Below are 7,500 nucleotides of genomic sequence, written 5' to 3' on the forward strand. Positions count from 1 at the left end.
AGGGGAGACACTGTCCTCTTTCTTCCTGGATGCAAACCCTTAGTAATGAGATGTGCCACATAGAAGTACTTTCTGACCACAGTAGCAATGTGGTGATCAAAAGAGAGGTTGCTGTCAACTTGTGTTCCCAGATCTCTTATAACGCCTTCTTTGTTCAGTGGACTACCATCAGTGTGGTAATTCATGGGAACTGGGATTTCCCCAAAGCGGATGATGACCATGGCATTGAGCTTAAGGCCATGGTTCTGACACCAGTCGTTGGTCTCAATGAGGCCATTCTGTAGTATGTCAACATCACTTGAGGAATTAATAATGGCTCCCAACTTGCAAACGTCTGCGAACTTTGTTAGCCAGAGTCCCTTCGTGTTGGCCTGGACTTCAGAGAAGTAGATACCAAACAGGAGAGGATCCAGGACCGAACCCTGTAGAACTCCATTTGTGACTAGTCGGCAGTCTGACTTGTAGTTCGCTACTTACATACTGTGGGTTCTATCTGTGAGCCAGTTTGCAGCCCACCTAGTGATATAGGGGTTGATGCCTAGCTTAGTGAGATTTTGTATGATTCCTGAGTGGGGCATGGTATCAAAGGCCTTGGCCAGATCAAGGTAGGCTGTATGAACAACCTTGCCTTCATCCACAGCTCTGTTGACTGACTCAAAGAAATAAACCCAGTTGAGCAGGCATGATCTTCCCTTCCCAAAACTGACCTGTGTGGGATCCAAAGTTTGGAGATTCCCCATATCCTTGTTTTATTACATCCATGATGATGCGTTCCATAGCTTTGCATTTTAGACTCATCAGGCTAATGGGGCAATAGTTTCCAGGGTCTGTAGTCACTCCTCCTTTGTGGAGAGGGATGATTGTAGCAGTGGGCCATTTGTTAGGGACAAAGCCTGAGCTGAGGCTGTGATTGAACAGGGCACACAGTTGAGGTGCCAGTTCACTCTGTAATTCATGTAGAACACAGCCCAGGGATATTGTCAGGTCCCATAGAAGCTGGATTCTTGGCCTTGGACAGTGCTGTTTTAACCTGTGCAGCAGTAATACTGGGTGCCTGGAAATCTACTGGTATTGTGATTGGTCCTTTGTGGGGAAGGCGTAAAGTTGGCACTGAATCTGTCGGCCAGTATGTTGGCAACATCTGTTGGCTCAGTATAGGAGGTACTATTGTGCACTACCTCGGTGCCAATCTGGGTATTGCCATGGAGATTCTTTGCATAACTATAGAAGGCCTTGTGGTTCTCTTCACTGTATGCTGCAATTATGTTTTCATAGCTAGCTTTAGAGGATTTGATGAGGAATCTCAGCTTTTTGGCTGATAAGGGAGTTTTTCAAGTCTTGGGACTTCACCTTATTCTGCATCAGTTTCCTCCTCCTGTTGTAGAGTTTGTTTATGGCAGGGGACCATCAGATTGGCTTCCTTTCTTTGGAGGAGAGCATCTTGGTTCTATTAGGTATGGCGACATCCATGCATTTGTGTACGTGTTCGTACAGTGCATTGGTGCATGATTCGGTGATCATGCAAGTATTTTTCATTTCCATGTGTGCCGTGAAGTTAGCCACCTCTGTATTTAGGAGCCCATAGTTAGCTTTGGAGAAGTTTTTCATGGTGGGTACCTTTGCAGGGAGTGGGGGTGGTGGGAGGGATGTGGATTTTCAAGGTGATTAGTTTGAGGTCGGATCTAACCAGGGAAGACTTGACTGATGGTGTGGAGCAATGCTCGCCCATGTTAGTAATGACCAGGTCAAGGATGTTGCTACCTCTAGTGGAGATAAGAGTTTGCTGGTCCAGGGCACTGGAATTAATGAACTCTAGGAAATGTTGGGCAGCTTTATAAATGTATAGCCTTTTTAGAATGTGCTTATGTGCTTATATAATGCATTTTCTCAAATTACTCTATAAGAACAGCTTTATAATTGTATAACCTTTTTAGAATAACCTTAGTGAAGTTGTATTTGACTATTTTGTAATAATGAATGTTCCTATTGTACAAACTGGTCACCTCAATGTATCACTTATATTTTTTCATATTTTGTAATTTGTATTTGTATTTTTGGAGCTTTTCTCCCCGGGTCCCCACTGAAAACAGGTCCCCAGGGCCCAGTGGGCCTCCTTGGTAATCAAACTGGAAATAAATAAGTGTTTTGGTACATGAGTAGTTTTCCCAGTTAATGGAGGGGTAGTTGAAGTCACCTAGAATGGAGTGTTAGGTTGGACCCTAATATTCTCCATGGTGCTTAGGAATGTGGAGTGTGAGTTTTGGGACATGGTTGGGGACCTATAGCAGGCAATGACCCAAAATGCTGTCTTTACCCAGTGTTAGCTGCACCTGTAGTATCTCTGATGTATTCATTTGGGCTACCAGTCTGGAGGTGTGCGCATCTTTTCTGAATATGGAAACACCACCGCCTTTGGAGCTTCAGTCCAAGTTCTTGGGCTAAATGTTGTGGAATGAGTTATAGCCTGGTATTGCAGGGGTGCTTTCTTATGCCTTGAACCAGGTGTCTGTTACAGCACAAATGTCAGTGTTCTCCATTTTAAGGAGTGCTTCTTTCGAGTGTATTTTGAGATTTAGACTTCAAGCATTGAGCAGCATGACTCTCAGATTGCATTTCTTGTAGCTGTTATGGTGGTAATTTGGTCTTTGGAACACCGCCTAAAAAAGGTACTGTAGGGGTGGCAAGAGCCTTGGTCAGTATCCGGAAGCCCAGTGGTGACAGATGCAGGCCATTTCTAGCAAAGCATCAATGTCAGTCAGTCATGTCATCCCAGGCAGACAGATACTGGGTCCTCTTAGAATGACACCGGAAACCTAGCCAATTTTGAAATCAATCATTTTCTGCTCGTACTGTGTTAACATTCTGGGTGATGGTGGAGTGGTGCTCAGGACTAGGGTTATACCTGCCTGGGCTACATAATCTGAGAGCTCCTCCATTTCTGTTTTCATGTAGTCCAGGAAGGTATGTCTCAGGTCATTCACACCCACATGTACAATGCCAATGTCATTTGTACCTGTTGTTGAGGGACCTGAGTGCATGCGTTATGTGGCGGATCCTGGCACCTGACAGGCAGCTGAATGTTACTTTCTCCTGATTCAGCCTAGTGAGTGGGACATCAGTGTGCCTCACTATTCCCTATTCTTCTGGCCCAAGAAGATCTATGCTTTTCTATCCCAACCAGCCAGAGCATTTATTGGCAAATGAGTGCTTTCTCTGCTCCCAGGAAAATAATTGAAACACTCCAGACTGTATCTAACAGCATTTGCTGATTCATTACAATCTAGCATTTCTGGGTTAATCATTATATGACCCCAGAAAAAGTCAAATAAATGCCCATAAAACAAAAATATAACCTACTAACTCTATAAACTACTCCAACAGCACAAATCTACTCCCTTTACAGCTAGACTAAATGAAAAAAACATCCTCATACAACCCAAGGTGCTACTCACAAGCCACATCAACGTTCATTACTCCTAGAGCCAAACTCCACTGAACTGTACATGCTTTCTCCTCTCAGGCACTTTCCCTTTGGCAAGTTCCCCCCATTGAAGTAAAGGAAGTCAACACTTATTCCAAATTCAGAAAGCAACTCGAACAGAACTTCTTCATCCAAGGCAAATACTCTTGATTCAACACAAGACATATTTCCCTAACCTATTTCCTTTTGAAGTGTCTCTTCCTCACTCAAGATTTACTGAAGATTGACTCGATTTAGAAACTAATGTATACATTGTGCATTACACTCTGATTGATTGTACATTGCACTGTCCTTGTTTACTAGAATGTGTTCATACATTTTTTTGTATGCAATTAAGCTGAACTACTCTGTTATTGCTTACATTTCTCTCTTTTTTTTTTTTGTGAAATGCTTTGTATTTTACTGCGGCTGAGCTTGAAATTGGTCAGGACTGATCAGATCACTACCTGGTAAACATATACATAGATAAACTTTTAGTGTGCAGCAAATTGCACATTAATGTTAAATATCCAAGTGAAAGTGATGCAGCAGTAATAAAAAAGATAAATGTATGACAAAAAACGTTTTTTTCTGTTTCAGTATGATATTTTCTTTAAGGCTGGTTGACTATTACAATACAATGTGTTGTTAAACATACACTGGTAAAATGCTAATATGCCTACTTCATCCTCAAGTATTTTATGTATTGGCTTAGAGTGACCAAACCAGACATTGGTGAAATTTGCTGAACCCCCTCCCACCACATTTATTAATAAGTAAGTAAATATGCCTCATCCATTCCTGAACATTTTAAAATATACACATAGATAGAGACTCCTAGCCTTGCTAAGTCCCATAAGCACAGCTGCTTTCTTTAAAGGAAAAAAAAGGGCTGTAGAAAGGAATTATCCTAAAGTGATTTTAGCTGCAATGATCCAGTGAAATTAAGCACTGAGGAGAAGCTACCAGTTTACAGCTGAGATTGTTTCATCTTTATTAAAGGAAGTTCACCCAGAAAAGGAGGGCAACATTCCCGCATTTATAAACACTGTAAACACTGTAACTCACTCATCCGTGACATGTAAGAGGAAATAGAGGCCATTTAAAGGTTCCTTCTCACTCACTGAATCATATTCAGCACCTGACCTCCAATTACTCCATTTGTTCAGTTTCCTCATGCACAAACAGTAAGAAAACAAGAATCATCCTTTTAACAGCAGCTTTAAAGGAAAGACACCAATTTCCACTTTGCCTTTGTTGTAAGATAGAAATGTGGTTTTTGGCACTCAATGCTCAGCTTCTAAGCATCCTTTTGTATCACTTGTATTATGAACCTGAAATTATTTTTGAAATTCTCACCTTAATTCATCCTTGTAGTCAGTACTTCAATAAACAAAGTTCAAAGAAAATGATAGGTAGATACATTTTTTGTAGAATTCTGTTAATATATTTTTTTCTGATCAATTACAATACAAAATCGCCCGAATAAACTGAGAAGTGTAAGCACAGCGTCTCTCCACCTTTTCAGTATCGACTGCAACAGGAGCAGAAAAAGAAAATTTATTATTAGTGTGGCCACTGGTCTAGTGGACATTACATTGTGGCAATTTCGTAACCAGGAATTTAAAAAATAAGGACATACTGTATTAAATTGTGAAGAGGTTAAATGCATGATATCATGGCTCTTTCAAGTGTATGAAGATGGAAAATTAACTCAAGTGCCAGGAATGTTTCTGGTATGCATTGATTCCTGGTACCATAAATAAAGAGTTCATAGTACACTGTCAAAAAAAAAAAAGTGACAATGGAAGTCACTTTCATCTTTTGCAATTACTGAACATCAGAATGAGAGTGAATCTGAATGCCTGCAGCTGTGAAACCAGGTCAAATGCATTAGATACTTTTATCTTTACGTAACGTTTCAGAAGGTCAGTGATGTTTTATCACATTCCACATTAACATCCTGTGTGATCAGTAATTGCCAAGGTGGTTTGCAAGAGAAAGTACTAAGTATCAGTAAATTGTACTCTTCTGTTTTTTATTATTGCGTAAATGTGCTCATTTATTCATAGTTTCTAGTAGCATGTTTACTGTTTGACACCTTTACTAATGATACCGCTCTCTAGTGCTTCACAAAATCACTGATTTCTAACAGTGAAAGATGGAGAGACCATGAAAACACTGACATATTTCAGTGTACTGGCAATTTAAGTATGAATATACCTATATGTCGAATACTGTCATGGTGACTGAGCACCCATGCACAGAGACACATGCACAGAATGTACATAAATAGGACTAAGTGCATGTGCACACCTGCATACATAAATGTCCTAGCTTTGGACTTAGATAAGTATGTGATAAAAAAACAAAGTAATAGCTAAAATACAAGCTACAGTTAATGTGTTCCCAATCTACCAGCATCAACACAAGACTTAATCCGCATCATCAGGTTCTAAAGGTTCTAGTCATTTAGTAATCTCCAACAAGATGGGTAAAAGAGCAGACAGCACAGAGGCATTCTATAGGCAGGGGGTTGACCTTATCTAATACTTACCATCACTAAGGGTGTTTTTAAGGCTTAAGTATTTTAAGAAATGCATTTCTTGTCTGTTAAGTAATTCTTGCACCCTCAGTTTAACAATAGTCTTCATCAGAAAAGTGGATTTTACATTGTTTTTGTTTGCATATTGTTTTTTTCTAGAAATACAACACTGTCACCTGACAGTGTGAACCTAAGCTCTAAATGATTTTCACTGTTGAAGTGATAACAGGACCTCATATGCAAAAATGACCAAAGGGGTTGCAGCTAGATGGTAGATTATATTTTCTAATGTTAAAGTTAAGGTTACTGCAGTGTTAGGATTTATAATTTTACCTATATTTTCTGTACAAGAAAATATAGAAATGTTGAATTCTAATTCCTACGGCCTACCCTTTTATTATAGTATACATTCTATTTGTATTAATTTTTTGTTTGTTACACTCATTGGTTATTTTCCAAGTTGGATAGAAAAGATGCAGCATCTAATACACCTTTATGTATGTCTAGGTGTCACCCCATGCATACTAAGACTTCATTGCCCTGTAACAAAGTACTTGGAGGTGATAGGTCATGTAGGCTTAGGTCAGATTTTTTATCAGAGGTTAATTTAATTATTCAGAAATATATTAGTTATACATATGACATTGATGTAATTCAGAAGGCTTACAATCATGTTTCTATGTTAGATAAAATAGAATTGCCACAATTGTCTGGAGACAGTATATGAAAAACCTTTTTTAATAATAGTAATGCATTACAAGAGATGTGCTTTTTTTGTTTTTGTTACTGAATATAATTTAATTCCTAATATCATGATTTAAGAAGTTATAAAATTTTGACATTATTGAATGGGTAATATGGTTTTGCAAAAGCTTTTTCCTAGGGACTTTTCCTGTAACATATAGCAGAGTCAAGAACATTAAAGATTGTTCAGTACATAGCCATTATGTTTTGCAAAACAATGACCATAAGGGCTCCCCTTGAATCTAGGGGTACCATTTGTTGTGATCATTCTTGTAGTTGTTTCTCTATAGTGAAATAACTTGAAAATATAAATAGGAAGTGTGAGGTTGTTGGTTTATGTGAATGTGACACCATAGTGGTTCTATACGCTTTTAAGATGTATGTGTGGATAAGTTTATATAGGATAAAGCAGTAGGGAACTTAAAGCTAGATTTCAGGAGCATATTAGAGATACTAATCATAATAAGAATAATTTTATTCCTATGCATTTTGAATGTACATAATAGTAATAGTACATTGTTGGAGGTGGCAATATTACAACAAGTGTTTTAGGTGATGGAGACAGATGCATTTGTAAGGAAACGTTGCTTTATATGGAGACTGTTTATTTTAAAGTGTAATACTTTATATCTTAACAGACTAAATAATGAATACTCGTGGGAGAGTATGAGGTCTCTTCAAGAACAGTATTTTTCCTTACTTATGTTGTTTGTGATCGATTATGTTGATGTATTTATAGTGTTTTTTTCCT

General features: G+C 38.7%; 1 protein-coding gene across 4 annotated transcripts in view; it reads left to right on the plus strand.

The window, feature by feature from the left end:
* The window catches only part of ASTN2 (astrotactin 2), a 7,150,955-nt gene that overhangs the window by 2,961,820 nt on the left and 4,181,635 nt on the right, over positions 1-7,500 (plus strand). The window lies entirely within an intron of this gene.

This window comes from Protopterus annectens, chromosome 16.part0 (genome assembly GCF_019279795.1).
Source record: "Protopterus annectens isolate FY-2018-M chromosome 16.part0, PAN1.0, whole genome shotgun sequence".
Taxonomy (NCBI): domain Eukaryota; kingdom Metazoa; phylum Chordata; order Ceratodontiformes; family Protopteridae; genus Protopterus; species Protopterus annectens.